The 25,080-nt window shown below is 45.0% G+C and overlaps 1 protein-coding gene and 1 non-coding gene across 11 annotated transcripts in view; both read right to left on the bottom strand.

Moving 5' to 3' along the window:
• The window catches only part of GRIP2 (glutamate receptor interacting protein 2), a 627,309-nt gene that overhangs the window by 262,232 nt on the left and 339,997 nt on the right, over positions 1-25,080 (bottom strand). The gene's annotated exons all lie outside the window — the stretch shown is intronic.
• Positions 11,528-11,681, bottom strand: LOC137533724 (U12 minor spliceosomal RNA). Its single transcript, XR_011024192.1, has one exon. It is a non-coding gene; the product is annotated as a U12 minor spliceosomal RNA (small nuclear RNA).

The following is a 25,080-nucleotide window of genomic DNA, read 5'->3' as shown; positions in this document are numbered from 1 at the left end:
GTTCACCTGAAATAATCAGGAATGATTACATCAGGTGACAATTATTCTAGCATCTGCGTCAGGGCTGGATTTACCATAAGGCACTGTAGGCACATGCCTACAGGTGCCCGATTATGGAAAGGCAGCTAACACACACACACCCGCCTCCCCTTTGCCTCCTTCCATCCTTTCCAATGCAGAGTCCAGAGCAGACTGTAAATTGGCATTCCACTGACCAGATTTCCCTCCAGTTGGGAGCACCTCTAGCTACGTAATACTGAGGGTATCTGGCTACCTAATGCTAAGGGACACCTGAATCTATGACAAGCAAGAGAAGTAAGGGAGAAGAGACAGCTGGGACAGCCAGCACACTTGCGCTGTGGTTCGGTGGGGGTTTGTAGGCTCATGGAGGGTGAAATCCAAGGTGCCAGGACATCTGTGCCTATAGGCTCCAGTGATGTAAATCCTGGCTTGATCTGTGTAACTAAAAAAGCAGCCTGTTCTACTCATGTAATGGCTGTATCATGGCATACATTTAATAATCATGTAGTGATTCCACCTTCCTCAGCTATGGAGGTTCCAGATGCAGAAGGTGAGGGTATATCTACCCAGTGGGGACACAGACAACAGGAAAACACAAGGGCCCGTATGCAATTCCCATTTTCTCCTGAGTTTTCTCCTTCGTGATATTTTTACCTGGTCTATGACATGCCTCTTAAGCCACCAGCAAGCAAGAAAATATTTGAGAGATTATTTTTTTTTACTTTTTAGTACTTTAAACTGCAGAGTGTTGAAATGTTATTATAAACAGAAAATTATTTCCTAGGAGAAAACTTAGGGGGAAAAATTATATGACAATGACCCATATGCAATCCACTTTACCACCTGAGTTTTCTCCCCCAGGTGATATTTTCATACCTTGCCATAAAATTATGTTTAAACCACCAGCAAGCAAGAAAATGCAAAAAATTATTTTGATAGTACTTTTTTTCCCCAACTTTTGGGTACTTTTTAAATTGTAAAATGCTTAAAAGTGAACTGAAAGAGAATATGAAAACTATCCCCTAGGAATTAACTCAGAATTAAAAGGTAATTGCATATTGGTCAAGCGGGGGCGCATTAGTATTAGTATTAGCGCTTTGTTGGTCCTGTGCTTGTGATAATCACTTCTATAGATGCGGTGAATAGTAGTAATCATTAACAAGCTGTTCCCCATCCCCTTCTTGCACCTCTGACACTGTAGTTGACATTGGCAGGTTTTGGAGCGTCGTATCAATTGTTATACATAGAGTGCTTGGGGGGCCCCCACTGAAAACTTGCATCGGGGCCCACAGCTCCTTAGCTACGCCACTGGGGCCAAGCACTCATTCAGAGTCTTCCAGTACTGACAATAGTATCTAACTTTTTAAAGTCCATTAAGTTAAGCCGAAGCAACTTAAAAAAACCCCAAAAAAACCTTATGTACTCGAATATAAGTCGATCTCGTGTATAAGTCGACTCCAATATTTGACCCTTTTAAGCTGGAATTTTTGAACCCAGGACTGCTGGAAGGCGACAGTGCTATCAACAACGCCACTGTCCCTGGGGCGTGACTACAGGGGGGCAGCCCCTACGACTGCAGGGGGACCAGATGTGTGTCCCAGATCAGGTGTCTTTGTGGATATATGTGTTATGGGTATGAACATTATGGGCTTGATTCACCAAAGAGTGCTAACCGTTAGCACGGTCGTTTTCGCGCGATCACAAATTTTTGTGTGCAATTAAACGGTTTCGTGCACAAACGCGAATTTTCGCACAAAAACAATAACGATTTCGCGTGAAAATTCGCGATCGCGCGCAAACGCGAAAATTCACGGCACTGCTGACAGTTAGCACTCTTTGTGAATTAAGCCCAATGATGGCCACAGTTACACAGTTATTTGGGTTGAAAAAAGACACACGTCCATTGAGCTCAACCATAAAACCACTTGTTTTATGACCCTTGTAATATGGGCCCCCAGGCTGAGAGCCACCAGGGCATGGAAATGTGTGCAAACATTAAGGGTCCCCAACAAAGTTTGGCTGGGGGCCCCATGACTTGTAGTCATGCCTCTGCACCGCCCTGCTCCCAAAGCATCCCAATGAAGTAAAAGGATAGAAGACTAGAATATAGACTAGAATACAGGCAGTATTAGTTTGTGGTCAAACATACCTATGGTGAAGCAGATTATACAGAAAGCTAAGTTTCAACACAATGTTCACATACAATGCCAACTGATGCATTCTAACTCAGACGTAAATATCTAGAGACAAAATCAAATGCAACACTGACACCTACAGAATAATGTCATGTACTACACCTTATCACAGGCCACAATGACTGACACATGTTCCTAACATGGAAATCTCGACTAACGGTGCCCAGTAATGATACAATCTTGATTGTACAGTCTTACAACCTCTATGTACTATTGTAATATAAGGGACTACCTAAAGTATTCATTCAAAGTGTATTCACTAGGTTTAAGGTAGCCATACACTGGTCGATTTGCCATCAGATTCGACCAACAGATAGATCCCTCCTCTGATCGAATCTGATCAGAGAGGGATCGTATGGCTACCTTTACTGCAAACAGATTGTGAACCGATTTCAGCCTGAAACGGTTCACAATCTGTTGTGGTGGTGGTGGTGGTGCTGCTGCCGCTCCCAACCCCCCCCCGCCCGCATGCCCGCATACATTACCTGCTCCGCTGGCGCGACTCCAGTCCCCAGGTCTCCGCTGTCTTCTCCGCTCTGGTCTCCAGGTCCAGCATGCTTTACTTCTTCCTGCCCGGCAGGAAGTTTAAACAGTAGAGCGCCCTCTACTGTTTAAACTTCCTGCCGGGCAGGAGGAACTGAAGCATGCCGGAGACCAGCGCGGACACGGAGCAGCGGTGACCGGGGGTAGTCGTGCCGGCGGAGTAATGTATGTGGCTCTATTGCGTCGGTTGTCGGGTACTCGAACGCCGCTAGCGACGCGCTCCTTACCCGCGGGCGATCGACGGTAATTTTCCGCACGGAGCGATCGACGGGATCGGACAAAATGGATCAAAATTCGCCGTGTAGCGCGAACGATTGGCAGCAGATTCGATCCCAGTGATCGAATCTGCTGTCGATACGGCGCCAAATCGGGCCAGTGTATGGCCAGCTTTACCCTTCTACTGCATAGATTTGGGAAGATTGTACAATCAAGACTGTAATATTATTGGACACATTAAAGAGGAACTTCAGCCTAAACAAACATACTGTCATTAAGTTACATTAGTTATGTTATTTAAAATAAATAGGTAATATAATCTCTACCCACCCTGTTTTAAAAAAACAGGTAAATGTTTGATTTCATGAGGGCAGCCATCTTTTTGGTTGAAAGAAGGTGACAGGGAGCATGAGACACAGTTCCAACTGTCCTGATCACCCCTCCCAGTTGCTAGGCAACGTAAATAACAACATAGGAAATCCCATCATGCTTTGCACAGCATCAGGGGAAAAAAGCCCGGGCAGTTTTCTTCAATGGGTAGAGCTTAGCTAAAAATGCAGCTAAAAATGATGCTTTGGTAAGAAAAACAAAGTTCTGATGCTGTGAAACTGTTAAAGAAACACCAAGACTTTTCAGTTCTGCTGAGTAGATTTTTAGTCCGGAGGTTCACTTTAAAGAGGAACTGTAATGAAAATAACATACTAAACAAAATTACTTATTTTTTACAATATTCATTTATAGATTAGTCAGTGTTTGCCCATTGTAAAATCTTTCCTCTCTCTGATTACATCTGAAATGTATCACTGGTGGTAACATCTTTAGTTCTGCCGGATGATCTGTGCGGAATGTTGGTTACTGAAAGTTCTATGCACAGAGAGAAATATTACTTGCTTGGCAGTTGGAAAAAAGCCTTTATTTCCCACAATGATAGGAATTATGGGGTGATTAACTGAGTGTTCAGCCGCAGGGATGGAGCATTTCAGCTAGGGCATTAATGTTAAACAGGTCTTGAAAGTAAAAACATGTTTTTTGGAAGGCTTCAGAGTCTCTATTGCACACTACAGTATTGTACAAACTGGTGCAAGTAATTGTAAACAAATTAAAAGCACACTGAAAACAACCAAAACATTGTTTATACTATATGTCCAAATCCAGAGTTGTCTAAAAATAATTTATCCACACATGCCAGTAAAGGTAATAGGAAAACAGGGTGCCGGCTGAGGGTGGACGAAAAGGGCGCCACCATAGACTCTAATGCAATTATTGTTAATACAGCGAAAAAAAGCAGAAAAAAGGGCGCGTGATAAATATCGTTAACATTAGAACAATAGAATTTTTGAAGTATGTTATCGTTTTAGAAGCTTGCAACGTTATAGTTTTTGTCATATTATTTTGTTGGTATGTACAGTTGATATTATCGTTTTTATGTGTAAAAGGGTGTTTCAGCAGAGGGAGTGGTTAGGGTTAGGCACCACCAGGTGAGTGTTTAGGATTAGGCACCACCCGGGTGGCGGTTAATTTTAGGCAACACCAAGGGGAGTGGTTAGGGTTAGGCACCACCTGGGGGAGTGGGTTAGGCACTACCCAGGCGGCGGTTAGTTTTAGGCAACACCGGGGGGGGGGGGGTTATGGTTAGGTGCCACCATTGCAGTGGTTAGCTTTTGGCACCACCAGAGGAGGGTTCTGTGTGAGGAGAGGGCTGGGTTAAGCTGTATTGTTGAATTACATAACGATATCTTTTCATAATTATTTCTCGTCTGTTTTTAAAATGGTATTTATCGTTAACCAAGTTTGACACCGATGTTTATAGCTATCAGATTTTGTTATCCACAGGCGCCATTTCGTTATCGAGCCGGGCCCTTTTCTCACTGCGCCCTTTTTTCATACATGCCCAGTAAGTATAGCACAGGACTTGACTAACAAACAAATTCACCTTACCAACAATCCCCCAGAATGGACTTATTATCTGTAAGTTGGGGAACAGCCTGTGACAACAAGCAAGTGTGACACCTACAGGTCACAGATATGCACTACACTTATGGTAAGCCAAAACTCTCATACAACATTAGAGTCTCATTTATCTGGCACAGGTGGGGATTGCATGATGCCAGATATAAAAAGTCAAGCAACCGGCCTTAAAAATAACTCTAACCTCCCCCCTAAGGATCAACTGCACAGTGATTTGCAGCAGAAACTACATACACATCCTCCGGGGGGCCATCTTTTTCTCTTCTTGCAGCTCCCAGCTGCTGTGTGGCGTCCTTCATGTACTGCCCCGATGTGTCATGTGACCCGATGTAGGTCAGATGATGCACCGGGGAGCCGTACCAGGGCACTGCACAGCAGCTGGGAGCTTCAAGAAGTGAAAAGGATGGCCCCCGGAGGATGTGCAAGTACTGTATATTCCTGCGTATAAGACCACTTTTTAACCCTTGAAAATCTTCTGAAAAGTCGGGGGTCGTCTTATACGCTGGGTGTCATTGATGCCAGGTGATACGCCCTATCCTGTTACCGCCTCTCAGATCTCGCTGCTGAGGACTGTAGTGAAGTAGCACAGGCACACATGTGTGAGATCTGAGAGGCAGAGAAGGGGGTAAATAGGATACAAGGGAGGGCCAGAGGGGTGAAAGAGGCGTGTTTTATGGGCACAGCGCGATCTATTCTTCCATACCTCTCTGATAAACAGGTAGACAGGGAGAGTTGACCAATCCAAACAGTCAATCACTTGTATACTGTCATATACTGGGTACCACATACAGTACAGCACCAGTATCTGTTCATACATAGCACCAGTATATGATTTTTATGTTTACTTTTATTTGGTGTGCGTTGGAAGAGGGGAAGTACTATACGGCGAGTACATCCAAAACTGTATATTTTAACTGGAAGAGTTGGGGGGTCGTCTTATATGCCCAGTCGTCTTATACATCAGAATATACGGTAGTTTCTGCTGTACATCGTTGTGCAAACTTCTTCTAATTGGCTGTTCTGTACAGGAGACAACTGGAGCACACAGTTTCTGAGGGTGTCCGTTACAGGAGACAAAAGCATTAATATGCAGCAACATCAGGGAGCTCTCATCTTAAAACCATCTGTTTATTTAGATTCCAAACAAGAAACCGCAAGCAGTCCTTTCAAAGCACAGCTGAAAACACGAAAAAGCCTCCTAAATATCATGTAAATACTTCTTTTTATGCTGCCAGTTCCCCCCTCCAGAACAACAGAGTGACATTTATGGGAGCATTGCTTCGGCAGAGAAAAAATAATCATATACTTTTTATTTTTTTCTGGAATGAGAGGAAATAAAAAAAAAGGTCTAAGAGGACTACAGCCCACCTGCGGCGCTCTGTGCCAAACCGCGGTGGGCAGGAAAGCTGATTGGCGAACAGAGGGTGACATTTTCAACATTAGGGTTTATGCGATACAAAGAAATAGAGCTTCAGACCAGATAATTTATGGGGGGGCAGCTGAGAAAAATATGCCTCTTGTAAATGTCCCTGGTGAAATTATAGAAGCTTTTTACGGTTTAAAGGGAAGGTTCAAGCAAAAAAAAAAAAATGAGTTTTACTTACCTGGGGCTTCTACCAGCCCCATGTAGCCATCCTGTGCCCTTGTAGTCACTCACTGCTGCTCCAGTCCCCCGCTGGCAGCTTTCTGACCTCGGAGGTCAGGGCCACATTGCATACATTTTTACGCATTCCAGCTAGTGCAGGAACAAAAATGTACGCGTTGCACCACTAACGCGTAAAAATGTATGCGTTAATGTTCCTGCACGAGCGGGAATGTGTAAAAATGTACGCAATTGGGCCCTGACCTCTGAGGTCAGAAAGCTCCCAGCGGGGGACTGGAGCAGCAGTGAGTGACTACGAGGGCACAGGATGGCTGCATGGGGCTGGTAGAAGCCCCAGGTAAGTGAAACTCATTTTTTTTTTTTGCTTGGACCTTCCCTTTAAAGATAATTTTTTTCTGACAGCACTACTAATGGCATGTGGCCTTAAAGAAATGAAGAGACAAATGAATGGGTATTTATAAGAATCTGCATTGCCATTCTAAAGGCAGCCATACACCATACAATTTTTGTTCCTTTTTTTTTTTTTTACATCTTTAAATTTCAGTCAATGTCCATGATTGATTACATGCTTTGACAAAATCAAACCAATCCATCACACACTATTCCATTCTTTGTAAAAAATTGATCAGAATTTTTCTGCAATGGCTGATAGATCAAAAATTCTGGAAATTCAGTCAATTTTTTTCTCTCAAAAAACTTATAGAGAATCTGTACTTTTAAATTCTTACAATAAAAAGCATACCGTTATATTCATTATGTTCTCCTGGGCCCCTCTGTGCTGTTTCCGCCGTTCCCCGCCGCGACCCTGGCTTTTAATCACCAGTTTTAGGCAGTGTTTACAAACAAAAAACATGGCCGCTAACCAGGAAGTGATGTTTGTATATATATCATGTTACAGTATACTACTAGTTTTTATTACATAGAGAATTATCTGCACTCCAGTCTGGGATTCTCACAGTTCTCAGCATGAGACAGGCAGCTCCCTTCCAACTCAGAGAGCTCTGTCTGAGTAGTAAACAAAGCACACAGAGCCTGCAGGGGGAATGGAGGGGTGTGCATAAATTCTCCCTATCACAGCAGAGGCAGCACATTCCTCCTTGACTCAACAAAGCTTGACAAAGAAAAGATGATTAGATATATTACAGAGACAGTACAACTAGAAAAGGCTGCGGTAATCCAGACCACATTAGAACAAGTATAGGAACTTATAGGATACAAGAAATAAGGCTGAAAATTTTGTTACAGAGTCTCTTTAAAGTGTACCTGAGACGAAGGGGGGGGGGGAATGTATACATACCTATATGGCTTATCACTCCATCGCCCCCTCCAGGCTTATCACTCCCTCGCCGCTTTCCTCTGACGTAACTTTCAATGCACATGTGTTTTCCTACTTTTTATTACCCATACAGCTTTCATATTTGCTTTTGTGCACAAGTATTATTGTCTGTTTACAAATTCCCAAAGTACAGTGTATACGCTCTGAAAGCTGCCATTGCATTTTATTGCATAGCGGCTGTATTTATTATCTGTGATTACTTCTCAGCTCTTTCTCCTCATCCTCCTATAAACAAAAGATAATGGTTATCACCTCTTCAGATGTGGCCAGAAGCTGCCCACTGAAGCTAGGAGCTTTCCACTGAAGAACTAGGGGGTTGATTCACTAAAGGTAATAGCAACAGGCCGCTGCTTACTAAAGCTGTGCGATAGTTATGTGTTGCTAACGCGATACTTCACTAGAGCAACTGATACTATGTTAATTAACATTTTTACTAGTAACTATGTTAATTAACATAGTAGTGGCCGTGCTAGTGAAATATCATGGTACCGATACATCATTACCGAGCAGCTTTGGTAGGCAGCGGTCGTTGCTTAGTTATGCACGCTACAGTGCTACTAACGCGCGTAGCGTACAGATTATTACAGACTATTACCATTAGTGAATCAACCCCAAAGTGCTGTGTTTAACTGTTTGAATGCTTCTCTGCTACAAATTATTTTGTGGTAGTAGTTTTTATGCTGTAAATCTTTTAGAACAAAGAGAAAATGCTCAGTTTCATACCACTGTACATGCTGTACAAGAATGTTACATATAAATGGTACACATGGTAGAGGGGGCTGCTGTACATAATTGGTACACATAGAAGAGGGGGCTGCTGTACATAATTGGTACACATGGTAGAGGGGGCTGCTGTACATGAATGGTACACATGGAAGAGGGGGCTGCTGTACATGAATGGTACACATGGAAGAGGGGGCTGCTGTACATAATTGGTACACATGGAAGAGGGGGCTGCTGTACATGAATGGTACACATGGAAACGAGGGCTGCTGTACATAATTGGTACATATGGTAGAGGGGGCTGCTGTACATGAATGGTACACATGGAAGAGGGGGCTGCTGTACATGAATGGTACACATGGAAGAGGGGGCTGCTGTACATGAATAGTACACATGGAAGAGGGGGCTGCTGTACATGAATGGTACACATGGAAAAGGGGGCTGCTGTACATAAATGGTACACATGGAAGAGGGGGCTGCTGTACATAAATGGTACACATGGAAGAGGAGGCTGCTGTACATGAATGGTACACATGGTAGAGGGGGCTGCTGTACATGAATGGTACACATGGTAAAGGGGGCTGCTGTACGTGAATGGCACACATAGAAAAGGGGGCTGCTGTACATAAATGGTACACATGGTAGAGGGGGCTGCTGTACATGAATGGTACACATGGTAGAGGGGGCTGCTGTACATAAATTCCATAGCCAGAAACAGCAGGAGGTTAGAATTAGAATGATGAAAGAAGCTGTAGATATGAGATGGGGATGAGGAACAACAAATCAAATACCAGAGGTTAGTATTGCAACAGGGAGGGGTAGGGAGAGGTTTCAGATGTGGTGGGATAGGATTGTACTGGGGGAAAGATCAGAGATACAAGTAGCGTGACTGTAATGTGGGGGGGGGGGGGTGTTTGTAGTAGAAAATATAACAGGTAGGTATGAATGGCAGGGAACGTAGTAAGAGAGGGTACAGGTGGGTATGAATGTACTGGGAGGAGGAGTAACAGATATAGGAGGACATGACAATAATGGGGTGTGTAGTAGCAGGCAAAAGGTGGACATTACTGTAATTGTGCGTGTGTCTTGGGAGTGATGACAGATACAAGTGGGTATGACTGTAAGTGGACTGGTATGTGTGTGTGTGTGTGTGTGTGTGTGTGTGTGTGTGTGTGTGTGTGTGTGTGTGTGTGTGTGTGTGGAGGGGGGGGGGAGGGGAATAGTATAAGCAGACACTGGAGAAAAAAAAAAAGTAAAGCAGACATAGGATGGAATGACTGTAGCGAGGTGAGCAGGAGCAGACTCAGGTGAGTAAGGGCCAGTTCATACTGGTGGAAAGAAACATTCACGGATCCTAGTAGAACGGATCCTAACAAATGCGAACGGATCCAATGTTAACCTATGGATCCGTACACATTGATCTGTTAGAACGGATCCATTCTGCACGATCCGCTGAACGGACTACAGATTTGGTGCTGGAGCAATTTTCCTGCAGAGGAAATAAGAAAATGGAACGTTTCTTTACACTAGTTCTAGCCAGCAAAATCCACTTTGGTGATGGGGTCTGGGGGGATGCGGGGAAACAGAATGGAAGCAGCAGAATGGCAATGGAGTGAAAACGGATCAGATCGACCGGTAATTAGAGCCATTTTCACTGATCCGTTTGCCACTTAATTGCCAGTGTGATCCAGTCCTTGGCTGTATTTGGGGGGGATAAAAGCATTAATACTGCGATGGGTACGGAAGCGCTCCCGAATCTGCCTAGTGCATGGATCTGCTGGAGCGAATTTGCAGGTGGGCGGAGAGGGAAGGCAGGTGAGAGGGGAAGGCTGTAAACGCTGCAACATTTTTAGATGTTTCTCACTAAATACATTCTGCGTTTGAAAAAAAAAAAAAAGTGGAAAAACAGACAGTCTAATAACAGGCCTGTCACGTTAATCAGAAAGGATTTCTTAATTACACATTCACAACGCTGACATGTTCCCATCAAGAGCTGCGGAGGCATGACTGCAGAGAACAATGCGACAGGCAACAATTAACCCCTTCTGAACACTGAGTTTCACAAGTACGCCAGCGATGAAGAGGTTAAAGAAACACTCCGAACAAAACAGCTGATGTGCCAGATGGCTTTTCATCAATTAGCACCTAACTTCTCCAGTAAAGGCTTATGTATCCCATGGGCTGCTGATAGTTACATTCCGAGGTTTAGAGGTGATTAAGCCTGTTAAAGAGTGAATTGGTGTGTTCCTCAGCTCCAAACTCTGCCAATCTCTCCCCAAACTGAATCCTCCACAGGCACTCGAGGGAGAGCTGGATTAAGATGTAATGGAGCCCTAGGCAAAGTTGAAGATTTGGGGCCACCGTGTGGTCTTTTGGGTAATTTGAAGTGGAGAGAGGTCAGAGAAGGTGGCAGGAGGGCCCCTCGACACCCACTAGGCCCCAGGCACCTGCCTGGCGGATAATCCTGCTCTGACTAGAGGTGTGTATGGGATGGGGATAGCTGTAAGACCATGGTTTACAGCACAAAATCCATGGTGAGTGGGACAATATGGTCCCCTTTACCAACAAGGCCGGATTTATACTTTTTGTTCCCCTAGGCCAAGTATGTATTGGCTCCTCTTTCATGCGCAGCAGCGCCTGCCCCATTTCATGGCTAGCCACTCTTCCATGTATATTATGCATTTAGTGTGCCTCTCATTAATGAACATCTCCACTGGGCAGCAGTTTCCATGCATTGCTCCCTATTTTCAGCCTCCTCTTTCCTATGTAGCCACTCCTCTTTTAGGTGTAGGTGTACCCTTAGGCTGCTGCTGCCGAAGGCCAGGGCCTTTGCGACCTTTCCAGAAATCTGGCCCAGTTTACCATGGTGCAGGTCATGCAGTTTTGAGTTGGATATGATACAAGGCTCAGCTGTCCTACAGTGTGCTTTTTTTCTGCTCTAGAAGGTCCTGCAAAAGGATGCTGATCCTCCTCAGGGAAACCTGTACCACCCATTCAAAAATTCCACTCACATGAGTAGTGAGGAACCAGGCGGTACCCCAGCTCGTTATTTTCCTTACTCATTAGTTTAAGGCATACTACTACAGTGTGTTTGAACATTCCTTTTGCTATGTTAGATGTATATGTAACATCATTCAAAGGTGCAGCAGGCCTATCAGTTTTCTCTTAGGGAATAGAAGAGGAGCACTCACCCGACTGTTATATGCATGTACTAATGTTAAAGCGGTCAATGGTAGTGCCACAGTAGTGGTGCCGATTTTTACTGTCTTCCTTTGGAAGTGGTAGACCATCCCAAGTGTCATGCCACCAGAAGAGTGGCCTGTGGAGGGCGCAGTGTCATTACCTGCTTTGACAATGCAATGTCTGCTGCCTCCTTGCTCCATCTTGTTCAAATCATAAATGTGACCATCCTCTCTCTCATTACATGTGCATCCAACCTGTAATGTTACTCTAAATGTAGGACTACTCTATACAATGGGCTCAGGTACAGTCTGGAGGTGGAAGCCATGGGTGAGCCATAAGGTAGACAGAGGTAATGGTACACAGTAGTGCAGGAGTGGGGTACATGAGGTGCAGACTGTTGGTGGGACAGAAAAAGGAAATGGTGCACAAGTAGAACTGAAGTGGGGTCGATGAGGTGGAGACTGTAGGTTGGGCAGAAAGAAGTAATGGTGCACAAGTAGTACAGGAGTGGGGTATATGAGATGAAGACTGTGGAGAGGCAGGGCTGGGCAGAGGCAGAGTCACGAGTGGAGCATCCTGCAGAAGTTACTCACTTCATGGGGTCAGGATCTCTCTTCAGCCACGTTGCACTGCCTATGACCCCTACAGTGATCTCTCATTACATGATACCGCTGGAGGAGTCAGGGGGAGGGAGATGAAGAGATCCTGGTGCTGAACTCTGCATATTAGGAAGGGGGCTAGCTAGTACTGGGGGCATATGTGACTATCTACACTGGGAAAGGGGTTACCCAATACTGGGGGAACATGTAGCTATCTATACCGGAGGGTGACCTACCCAATACCCGGGGGACATGTGTATGTGGCTACCTATATTGGTTGGAAGGGTCTACCTGGGGGCTCATCTGGCTACCTATACACATGGAGAATGTACTTAATCCTGGGAACACATCTGCTACCTATGCTGGAGCACATTCACTACCGGGGGAGGTATAGTGGGTGGATCTCTGCCTTCGAAGCTGGAGAACTTTGTCCCAGTCCTGTGGGTGGGGCAGACAGTGGTGCAGTGCTGGGTACAGGAGGTTGTGATTGTGGGTGGGGCAAAAAGAGGTAATGGTGCATAATTATTACTGGAGTGCAGTACTTATATAGTGGAAACTGGATATATGCAGAGTACTTTAGCTTGTCTAAAGCAGATGCTGAACTGTCCTATTTTAACTGTTCATTTTTCTTTTTCCAAAGCAATCACTGTCAGAAGCAGTGCAAAGGCATCACGGAGTGATTACATAGGGCAGATTATTATAGCGATTGCCAGCACCATGCTTATTGGAGGGATCTATAGGTCACAGGAACCTGCTCCATCGGACATAGAAACTGTGTGAGTAATGGGATTATATTCTACTCACCTTGAAGGTGGCCACACACCATACAATTTTTTAAATATCTGTTCAATTTAAGGATTGTAATCAATTTTTCTGACTGATTGTAACATTTCTAAAATCTGACCAATGTACCACACACACATGTTCAATTATTCCCCAATTATGATAAAATGATGTCAAACTGAGAAAATTGCTAGGGTATGTATATTATTAAATTGACAATCTAACCCACACTATACAATCTTTAGAAAAATTGAAGAAAAATTTCCAGCATTCCGGACCGATAAAATTAGAAAGAAAATGGAAACATCTGATCGGATTTTTCAGTCGAATGAAAAAAAAAAGCTTTCAATTTTTTTTCGGGAGATCCGATCATATTTATCGAACTGCTGTAAAATTCGGATCATTTTATTATATCGTGTGCGGCAACCTTTACATACAATGGAAAATCCAGGAAGGTGGAAGCAGGATTCACTGCTCAAAGCCTGAGCCCACAAGCAGTAAAAGGAATGGAATAACTGCTGATGCAGTCCTGCAATCTAGATAACTGACCTGTTTTTTCTGCAAAGCTGGCACACTTCACTTTATGATACAGTGACCCTGCCGTAAACCTTTCATGCCACAAGAGGGTAGTATAATCATACTTCCAATATCCATCCGACCAGAGGCTTGACCTCCCCCTTGGCTCCAAGCAGCTGCTTTCATTACCATAGTAAACCATTTTAATTAATTTTTGTAAGGTGGAAAGCAAGGAGTGCTCCAGAGCAATATGTTCCCAAAAACAAAGCGGCCGCATGGCTTCCCGGAAATTAGAATCCACAGATTGCAGAATCGGCGTGGAGCCTGACCTCCTCGCTATGAGTGAAAGAAGAAGGGGGGTTTGTGTGTGAGAGGGAAGAGAGATGTCTGTTTTTATTCTTGGCAAACATGAAGCAGACCTGAAGGAAAACAACACCTAATAAGTGACTTGGCAAGCTGGCCGGGTAACATTGTTGCCTGGTAACACAACACTAAATAAGTGACTAGGCAAGATGGCTGGCTACCATGGTTGCCTGGTAACACAACACCTAAAGTGACTAGGCAAGGTGGCCGGCTAGCATTGTTCCCTGGCTGGGCTAAAGTCATGCATTTGAGAGATGGATTAAGTAGAGATGATCAAAGATATGCACATTTTTCTGAGTTGATGCAAATTTATGCACATTCTTATACAAATGTATGCAGTTTGAAAATGGACCAATCAATTTAAACCCAGGTTTAAAGAGAACCCAAGGCGGTTTTTAAAAATCTTAATAGGACACAGAGGCATGTTCTGTGCACAATGACATGCCTCTGCGTCCTCCCGTCCACTTCCTGGGTTGCGACTTAGCTTCTGATTGGAGGAAGCTCACGGAGGCGGGCAGCGAGGGGACAGGGGCAGGGGAGCCCTGCAATAGAGTAAGCGGGGGAGGAGAAGCTGAGTGACAGGCTGAAGGTAAATAGAAGGGTAGCGGCAAGCAGACTGTCACTAGCCTGGAGCTATTTGTTGTGGGGGACAGCAGAGCCTGGGGGGACTAACGGTGGCAATAGGAGGACACAGAGGGATGTAATTGTGCACAGAACATGCCTCTGTGTTCTATTAAGATTTTAAAGAGAACCCGAGGTGTTTTAAAAGACTGTTATCTGCATACAGAGGCTGGATCTGCCTATACAGCCCAGCCTCTGTTGCTATCCCAAACCCCCCTAAGGTCCCCCTGCACTCTGCAATCCCCCATAAATCACAGCCGTGCTGTGAGGCTCTGTTTACATCTGTAGTGTCAGTCTCAGCTGCTCCCCCGCCTCCTGCATAGCTCCGGTCCCTGCCCCCGTCCCTTCCCTCCAATCAGCAGGGAGGGAAGGGATGCAGGCGGGGACTGGAGTTCTGCAGGAGGCGGGGAGAGCAGCAGACTGACACTATAGAGATAAACACAGCCAACTCTGACAAGCTGTTTGTCAGCAGCATGGCTGTGATTTATGAGGGATTGCAGAGTGCAGGGCGACCTTAGGGGGGTTTGGGATAGCAACAGAGGCTGGGCTGTATAGGCAGATCCAGCCTCTGTATGCAGATAATATTCTTCAAACCCACCTCGGGTTCTCTTTAAAAACCCGCTTTGGGTTCTCTTTAATTGATTGTCCTCTTTCAAGCTGCATATATTTGCATAAAAATGTGCATAATTTTGGAAGTTTGCATCTCATTGATCATCCCTAGGATTAAGATGTAGTCCTAGTCAAGGTAGTAGATTTGGGGCCACTTTTTGGTAAGCTGAAGTGGAGAGTGGTCAGAGAAGGTGGTATTTCTCAGACTTCATTTTGGAAGTAGAGAGACCCGTGATGTAGAGAGTGCTGCTGTAATAGAAGAAAGCATTTATACACACCCAGCCATGGTGGCTGCTATGGGCCTCATAGCCACGGGGAGCCTGGTGTGTGTGGCCTGAAGGGGGTCTGCAGCACACCTCGTGAACACTTGTGACGCCTACCCCCCCCCCCCCCCCCCCCCCAAGGTGCAGAGTAGCGGCAGCAAAGCATAAGGGACTCACACTTCTCCAGGTTCCACCAGAAATCTACAGAGTCCAAGCGCACCTGTCGCCATAACTGCAGTGGCCTCTCTAATCTTTCAGAAAGGGGGGTCCTTCAACCTACTTATACTTGGGAGGGCTACTTCTGACTACCTATACATGGGGCCTTTTGGCTACCTTTACTGAGGGAGCTACCTCTGGCTGCCTATGCTGGGGGTGTACCTATACTAGGGAGGAGGCTATTTCTGTCTACCTCTACAGGGGCCACTGTGGCTACCTATACTGGGGTGGGGGGCACAACTTCAGGGTTTACATAAGCTTATGTTATCTTGGAGGCTATCTCTGCCTACCATTACTGGAGGGCGCAGCAGAGGGAAGGTGAGCAGATGAGGAAGAAGCCAGGAAGCCTGCACATGTGCAGAGAGAATCCGCAGGCTTCCTGTTCCGAGGGTCACAGTGCGACTTTTGGCAGAGTCGCTGCTGTAATGTATTTTGAAACGGAAGAACTGGGAGGCAGAGAGCTTGAAAAGGGGTAGGGTGAGTGTATTGGGCATAAGTAATTATATGTGGGTATGCTTGAATGTATACTCAGGTCTACTGCTCATGGTCCCTTTAAGGATTTTTTTTCCACATGGATGGCTGAAGCGCATGCTCAGCGTGCACAGTTCAGCTTCTAATCTTTGGGCTGAATTCCTTCCAGTACAATATAAAGTGTACCCGAGGCACCTGCAATGTCAAAAAGTAAATATTTACCTAAAAAGACGCTTCTGGGTCCTCTAGTTCAGGGCTTCCCAACCCTGCCCTCAAGTACCACCAAGAGTACATGTTCTGCAAAAAACCACAAACATTCACAGGTGAGGTAATTGGCACCCCAGTAGAGCTGATTAATTACCTCTGTGGATTTCCACAAAACATGCACTGTTGGTGGTACTTGAGGACAGGGTTGTGAAGCCCTGCTAGAGACTTCCCATGGTGTGCACCTGCCCCCGAGCGTGGACTCCCCAAATATTACATAAACAAATCACATCAGGGGCACACTCCTCTTCAGGCAAGAGCGTGTACATACTGCGTGAAGACGGCCATGGCTGCGCACTAAGCCGGGGCGCTCAAGCACGATCAATTCATTGCTACTGCACAGGCGTCGGCGAACTCGTGCCAGGAAAGGAACGCGGCCCAGATGTTAAGGAGGATCCCAGGCAGCGATGGAGACAGCATGGGAAGCCTTTGGAGGACCCAGAGGCTTCCCTCTCCTTAGGTAAAAATTTACTTTTTGACATAGTGGACACCTCAGGTTCTCTTTAACATAATCTTACGTGTCAGCATTTGGCAGGTTGCGCAGTTACACGGCAGTATGTCACCACCTCAAGTCATGTGTGAGTGCGCCTGTGACAGCGCCCAGATCTGCCTCCATGAGAGGGGGCAGCTCTCGACTGTCCCTACTCATCATTGTCCAGTGAGTGCACAGGAAAGGCTGCCCTGTGGTTTCAGGTGTTTGATCCAGATACCACTGCCAAAAAAGCAGCTACACAGCCAGGCAACTGGCTTTTTTTAAAAGAATCTAAAAATAGCAGCTTTCACATTCCTTTCAGTTCAGCTTTCATATATAGCAAACCTGAAGTGAAAAAAAAAAACAACTTATGATATAATGAATTGTATGTGTAGTATGGACAATGAATACAACATTAGTAGCAAAGAAAATAAGAGTCTCAGATTTTTATTTTCAGTCATATAGCTTTTTTCACAACACTGCATCATACTGTCACAGTTGCAGTTCTAGGGCTCATTTCCATTAGCACGCGTTCCAATCGCGTACAGAAATCTGCATTTTATTTATTTTTAATGTGGATACGCGTTCCGCATCCGCATTTTTATGAAAAAATACGCAATGTGATTTGAAAACTGCCCAGTAACAACACATGCCAGGTTTGTTTGCTGGGTAATCCACGTCCAAAACACAAATTTTCGCGTTTGTACGCGGATTATATGCAGGCCTCATTGACTTACATTAGCCGCGATTTGCATCCAGATCGCACTCGCATGCGTAAAAATGCAGCATACCATCCAGATGTTTTCCACACCACATCGCGTCCAAAAATTTGCATTGAATGGAAATAGCTCCATTCACTAACACGTTGCATTTTTGATGTGGAAATTCGCATGCGGAATCCGCGTGCAGTGGAAATAGGCCCTTAAAGGGAACCAGAGACGAAGCACCCTTGTGTATTTTACCATATATATCAGTAAGAACATTACAGAAAACACTTACCATGCTCTCTGTTTCATCCTCACTGCTAAAAGTGTCTGTTATCAGCTGGGATAAGAATCCCAGACCGCTTTGTGCTCTAACTCGCGCGAAGCTCCCGCGCGTACACGCGCGCGCAAAGTCCCATAGGGCTTAATGGGCACTTCGCGCGAAGCACAGTGCGCTGCGCACCGCGCTACGCGCGCAAAACTGTGCACGCGGCAGTTCGCGCAAATTCCTTCAGATCACGCCTAAACTAAGTTTAGGCGTGATAAAGGGCTTTTCACAGGCGTGCAAAGTTTTTGCACCGCTTTGTGAATTAGGCCCCAGGTGTTTACTGTCATGATCCCACTGATTTATAAGGTACAATACAAGAGGGTGCTTCATCTCTGGTTCTCTTTAAACCACTCTGGCCCATATGCAATTCATTGTTTCTCTTGAGTTTTCTCCTAGGAGGTACATTTTCACCTTCTATTCAAAATAACTTTATCAGCACTTTGCAACTGAAAAAAGTACCAGAAAGTGAAAAAGTACTTTCAATATTATTTTGAGTATTTTCTTTCTTGTTGGTGGCTTAAAAGGCATTTTATTGACACATTTTGAAAGTATCATCTCTATGCAAAAAAGCAATTAAGCTCTACGACTTTCAAAGTCGTGGAGAGGGTTGTTATCTGACTTTTATTATCTCAAGTGTTATTGAACTATTTACTTTTTCTCTGCCAGAGGAGAGGTCATTAGTTCACAGACTGCTCTGAAAGAATCATTTTGAATGCTGAGTGTTGTGTAATCTGCACATATTATAGAATGGTTCAATGTTAGAAAAAACACTATATACCTGAAAATAAAAATATGAGAATATTTTCTTTGCTGCTAAACTTCTAGTAATTATTCATAGTACACAACCAATTCATTATATCATATTTTTTTTTTCGCTTCAGTGTCTCTTTAAGCCAAAAAAAAAATGAAATTTACTCACCTGGGGCTTTCCTCAGCTCCCTGCAGCTGATCGGTGCCCTCGCCGTGTCTCTCCGATCCTCCCGTCCCCACCAGTAGCTACTTCCGGTTTTGCCGTCAGGATCCGACAGGCTGGGAACGCAAGTGATTCTTTGCGTTCCAAGCCACAATATCGCCCCCTATACTGCTATTGCGGCAAAGAAGGCCGCAATTGTTGTATAGGGGGCGATATTGTGGCTGGGAACGCGAAGAATCATTCGTGTTCCCAGCCTGTCGGATCCTGACGGCAAAACCGGAAGTAGCCGCTGGCGGGGACGGGAGGATCGGAGAGACACGGCGAGGGCACCGATCAGCTGCAGGGGGCTGAGGGAAGCCCCAGGTGAGTAAAACTCTTTTTTTTTTTAGACTTAAGGTTCACTTTAAGTGCTACAGAAAACAGGACTGTATTCAACCCAGTGGGTTGAATAGCTCAGAGAAGCTTTTTTTGCATAGAGAACAACTAAAGTTTTTTAACTCTTCCTGTTCTGGAAAACAATATGAGACTCTTGTTTGCTACTAATGTTCTTTTTTTTTAACTGTACTACCCATACCATTCACTATCTCATAAGTTTATTTTCTTTTCAGGCAGGCCCGGATTTACCTCATGGGAGGGAGCCTATAGGCACAGATATCCTGCTACCTTAGACTTCACCCTCCATGAACTTACTAACCCCCTCTGAACCGCAACACAAGTGTGCTGGCTGGCCCAGTGGTTGCTTCTTCTTACTTCCCCTGACCGTCATAGGTATCTACAGGTGCCTCTTATTAGGTAGCCAGAGGTACCCTCAATGAGTGCTGCTCAAATCCGATCCGGATGAAATCCAGATAGTAGCTATTCGGATTTCATCCGGCTAAACTCAAATCACCTGTGCGGGCTGGGCGGGGGGTTTCATCTTACCCATCATGGCGTCTTCTTCATCCGTCCCTCGGCGCCTCCCACCATGCGCTCCAATCTGGCGTCACGTGACTAAAAAACACTTCCTTCTTCCGGGTTGAAGGAGGAAGTGTATAGTCACGTGACGCCGGATTGGAACACATTGTGGGAGGCGCCGAGAGACGGATGAAGAAGACGCCATGATGGGTAAGGTTAAACCCCCCGCCCAGCCCGCACAGGTGATTTGACTTTAACCGGATGATATCCGAATAGCTACTATCTGGATTTCATCCGGATCGGATTTGAGCAGCACTAGAGGTACCTCTAAGTTTTAGGTAGCTAGAGGAACCTCAGTATTAAGTAGCTAGAAGTGCCCCTGACTGAAGGGAAACCTCATCAGTGAAATGCTGAGAGCAGGGTGAGTAACCTCTCATTTACACGCTCATCAGGACTCTATAGGTGAGTAGGGAGAGAAGCACTCTGGGAGGAAAGTAAGCCAACTTTCCATCATCAGGCGCCTGTAGGCACATGCCTACGGTGCCTTATGTTAAATCTGGCCCTGTCATCAGGTTTGCTTTAAAGGTAATGTGGAGAAACCCTGTAATTTTTTAATGTCTTAATCAGTTTCTTCATCTAGCTGTATGGATCCTTTGTTCCATCCGTCATGGCCGTTTCTGGCCTCATCCTAAATACACGTCTGTCGGATATCTCTGCGGAATCTGAAGAGCAGAAAATCAGAATGAATTAGCGAGCGGCGCGCTGTCAGATCGAGGCAAGAATCCACTCTTACTCTAATGAAGTTTGGCAGAAAGGCAGAAAAAATATGCCATAAATTATGAGTTTTCCTTCCCTCAGTTTGATGACAAATACCGAACAATGACTCCAAGGAAATTGGGCTGGAATAACACGCGGCTTTGGAAAGGAACGCATGCCAGATCTGTTTATAAAGATTTGCAGATACAAAAGACATTCCACCCGGGAGCAAAACAAACCAACAAACTGTTAACGTGGCCTTAAGTGGCCGCTAACATGCTGTGAACGCAGGTGAGTCTGCGCCAGACAACTGCTGGCTGCTTTAGTAGGAGAAGAATAGCGAGGCCAGACAAGATTCTCATACATCTCCAATAGGGGTTTCCTTCCAGGGGTGTAGTGAGAAATCATGCGGCATGTGTCCCTTAAAGACAGACATCCTCCTGAAGACTACAGACAGGGGCTTGTGGTAACCACTGGGGATGATCAATGAGATGCAAATATTCCCAACTTTATGCAAATGTATGTACATTTTTATGCAAATATATGCAACTTGAAAATGGACCAATCAATTTAAACCTGGGTGGGACTTGATTGGTCCATTTTCAAGCTGTATATATATATTTGCATAAAAATCTACATACATTTACATAAACTCAGAAATATTTGCATCTCATTGATCATCCCTAGTGACCACATTGGGGCTGCTCTCCTCTTTAGGCATGAGCACTGCCATACTATGCCTGCAGGAGTATGGCTAGCCTAAGAAGTAAGCTGGCACAGAGTGGCTTTGTGCTATGGCATAGGTGTGGCCGCGCTCATGCCAGAAGAGGAGTGCGGCCGCGGCTCATGCCAGAATGATTATGAAATGAAGGCGGGCTATCACTGAACTGAAGCCAGTGCACACTATCCCTTGCAATGATGAGGAGAGCCTGACTTCTAAATCTGACAATAACATCTGTCCTAGCTAAAAAGAGCCCTTCCTAGACTCACACACCTGAGGAATGAGGATGCGCTGAAACCCGTAGTAACGTCACTCTGGGCTGGATTTGTACATTTTACTGGCCAATGCCTACTAGAGATGAGCGTAATGACGTAATTACGATTTCGCGAAATTTCGCGTAATTAGTGTAATTACGATTATGGCCGTAAGTACATAATTGTAATGAAGAAGGATTTCGCGAAAATTTCGCGTAAGCGTAATTTTCGCGTAATTTTCGCATTACAATGGGTATTTGTTCATGCCGTAATTTCGCATTAAACGCTACCGTAATTTCGCGTTAAACCGTAACGCTCTGTATAATATAAAAAAGCTGCCGACTTTAAGGGTTAATAGCAAAGCCCCCTTAAATGCTAAGAGCCTCAAATTTGGAGAATATATTAAGGAGATCAGAAGGAATAAGAGGAAAAAAATTTTTTTCAAAAAGACCTTATAGTTTTTGAGAAAATCGATGTTAAAGTTTCAAAGTAAAAATGTATACATTTAAAAATCCGCCGACTTTAACGGTTAATAGCAAAGCCTGCTTAAAGTTTAGGAACACCAAATTCCTAGGGTATATTAAGGGGATCAGTGGGAATAAGAGGAAAAATTTTTTTTTCAAAAAGACCTTATAGTTTTTGAGAAAATTGATTTTTAAGTTTCAAGGGCAAAAATGTCTTTTAAATGCGGAAAATGTCAGTTTTTTTTTGCACAGGTAACAATAGTGTATTATTTTCATAGATTCCCCCAAGTGGGAAGAGTTTTACTTACTTCGTTCTGAGTGTGGGAAATATAAAAAAAAAACGATGTGGGGTCCCCCCTCCCAGACCTCTTTAACCCCTTGTCCCCCATGCAGGCTGGGATAGCCAGAATGCGGAGCACCGGCCGCGTGGGGCTCCGCACCCTGACCATACCAGCCCGCATGGTCCATGGATTGGGGGGTCTCGGAAGGGGAGGGGCAGCCAAGCTTTCCCCTCCCCCTCCGAGCCCTTGTCCAATCCAAGGACAAGGGGCTCCTCTCCACCTCCGATGGGCGGTGGAGGTGGAGCCCGCGATTTCCTGGGGGGGGGTTCATGGTGGAATCTGGGAGTCCCCTTTAAAAAGGGGTCCCCCAGATGCCCACCCCCCCTCCCAGAAGAAATGAGTATAGAGGTACTTGTACCCCTTACCCATTTCCTTTAAGAGTTAAAAGTAAATAAACACACAAACACTTAGAAAAAGTATTTTAATTGAACAAAAAACATAACCAAGAAAAAAGTCCTTTAATATTCTTAATTAACCATTAATACTTACCTGTCCCTTTAAATAAATGATCCCTCGCAATATCCTCGGAAATGTTCTATCAGTTACAATGTAACAAAGTTATTTACAATGTAACAACTTTGTTACATTGTAACTACGCCGCACCCGACATCACTCGCCGCTCAGCCGCCGCATACGCGTCTGCGCTGCACAGACCCGACAGAGCTCTGAGCTATATAGCTCAGAGCTCTCTAAGCATCTTTGAATTTGGGCTCCAAGGAGCCCTATTGGTCCTTAGCAGACCAATGGGGTTCCTTCAAATCAGAAGGAACCCCATTGGTCTGCTAAGGACCAATGGGGCTCCTTGGAGCCCAAATTCAAAGATGCTTAGAGAGCTCTGAGCTATATAGCTCAGAGCTCTGTCGGGTCTGTGCAGCGCAGACGCGTATGCGGCGGCTGAGCGGCGAGTGACGTCGGGTGCGGCGTAGTTACAATGTAACAAAGTTGTTACATTGTAATAACTTTGTTACATTGTAACTGATAGAACATTTCCGAGGCTATTTCGAGGGATCATTTATTTAAAGGGACAGGTAAGTATTAATGGTTAATTAAGAATATTAAAGGACTTTTTTCGTGGTTATGTTTTTTGTTCAATTAAAATACTTTTTCTAAGTGTTTGTGTGTTTATTTACTTTTAACTCTTAAAGGAAATGGGTAAGGGGTACAAGTACCTCTATACTCATTTCTCCTGGGAGGGGGGGTGGGCATCTGGGGGACCCCTTTTTAAAGGGGACTCCCAGATTCCACAATGAACCCCCCCCCCAGGAAATCGCGGCCTCCACCTCCACCGCCCATCGGAGGTGGAGAGGAGCCCCTTGTCCTTGGATTGGGCAAGGGCTCGGAGGGGGAGGGGAAAGCTTGGCTGCCCCTCCCCTTCCGAGACCCCCCAATCCATGGACCATGCGGGCTGGTATAGTCAGGGTGCGGAGCCCCACGCGCCGGTGCTCCGCATTCTGGCTATCCCAGCCTGCATGGGGGACAAGGGGTTAAAGAGGTCTGGGAGGGGGGACCCCACGTCGTTTTTTTTTTATATTTCCCACACTCAGAACAAAGTAAGTAAAACTCTTCCCACTTTGGGGAATCTATGAAAATAATTCACTATTGTTACCTGTGCAAAAAAAACTGACATTTTCCGCATTTAAAAGACATTTTCACCCTTGAAACTTAAAAATCGATTTTCTCAAAAACTATAAGGTCTTTTTGAAAAAAAATTTTTCCTCTTATTCCCACTGATCCCCTTAATATACCCTGTGAATTTGGTGTTCCTAAACTTTAAGCAGGCTTTGCTATTAACCGTTAAAGTCGGCGGGTTTTTAAATGTTTACATTTTTCCTTTGAAACTTTAACATCGATTTTCTCAAAAACTATAAGGTCTTTTTGCAAAAAATTTTTTCCTCTTATTCCTTCTGATCTCCTTAATATATTCTCCAAATTTGAGGCTCTTGGCATTTAAGGGGGCTTTGCTATTAACCCTTAAAGTCGGCGGCTTTTTTACATTATACGGAGCGTTACGGTTTAACGCGAAATTACGGTAGCGTTTAATGCGAAATTACGGCATGAACGAAACGCGAAATTACGCGTTGAAAATTACGCTTACGGTATTTTCAATTACGATTTTAATGGCAATTACGCTACCGTAATTTCGCATCGTAATTGCAAATTTCGCATGCGTAATTATAGTAATGCGAAATTACGAAAATTTCAGCTCAACTCTAATGCCTACTAACAACAACCCCACCGCCCACCCACCTCATTCCTGTGCTCCCCTCAACCTGTGCTTGTCTGCCCCCCTTCCCCCCATTGTGTGCACGTCTCCCCCTCTCCACCCCCCATCCTGTACTGTTCTTCCCCCTCCCCCCGTCCTGTGCTGTTCTATAACAACCTCCCCCCCATCCTTCACTGCTTTAGACTGGGTCCATGACCGCTGCCATTTACATGTTTGGCAATGTAACTTCCTGAATGTGCCCCAGCAACTATCCGCCCCTTGCTTCTTGGTGCCTTAGGCCATTGCATATGTGGCCTAGCCTCATATTCGGCCATAGGCACGCTCAGGCCCGGATTTACCTCACAGGAGCCTATAGGCACAGATGTCCTTCCACCTTAGACTTCGCTCTCCATGAACTAGAGGACTCTCAGTATTAGGTAGCTCGAGGTGCCTCTGACTAAAGGGAGATCTTGTCAGTGGAATGCAGAGAGCAAGGTGAGTAACCTCTCATTTAGACTCTCATCAGGACTCTGCATA

The sequence above is a fragment of the Hyperolius riggenbachi genome, chromosome 9 (genome assembly GCF_040937935.1).
Source record: "Hyperolius riggenbachi isolate aHypRig1 chromosome 9, aHypRig1.pri, whole genome shotgun sequence".
In the NCBI taxonomy this organism is placed as follows: Eukaryota; Metazoa; Chordata; class Amphibia; order Anura; family Hyperoliidae; genus Hyperolius; species Hyperolius riggenbachi.
Note: the sequence above shows the minus strand (reverse complement) of the source record. Positions and strands in the feature narration are given on the sequence as shown.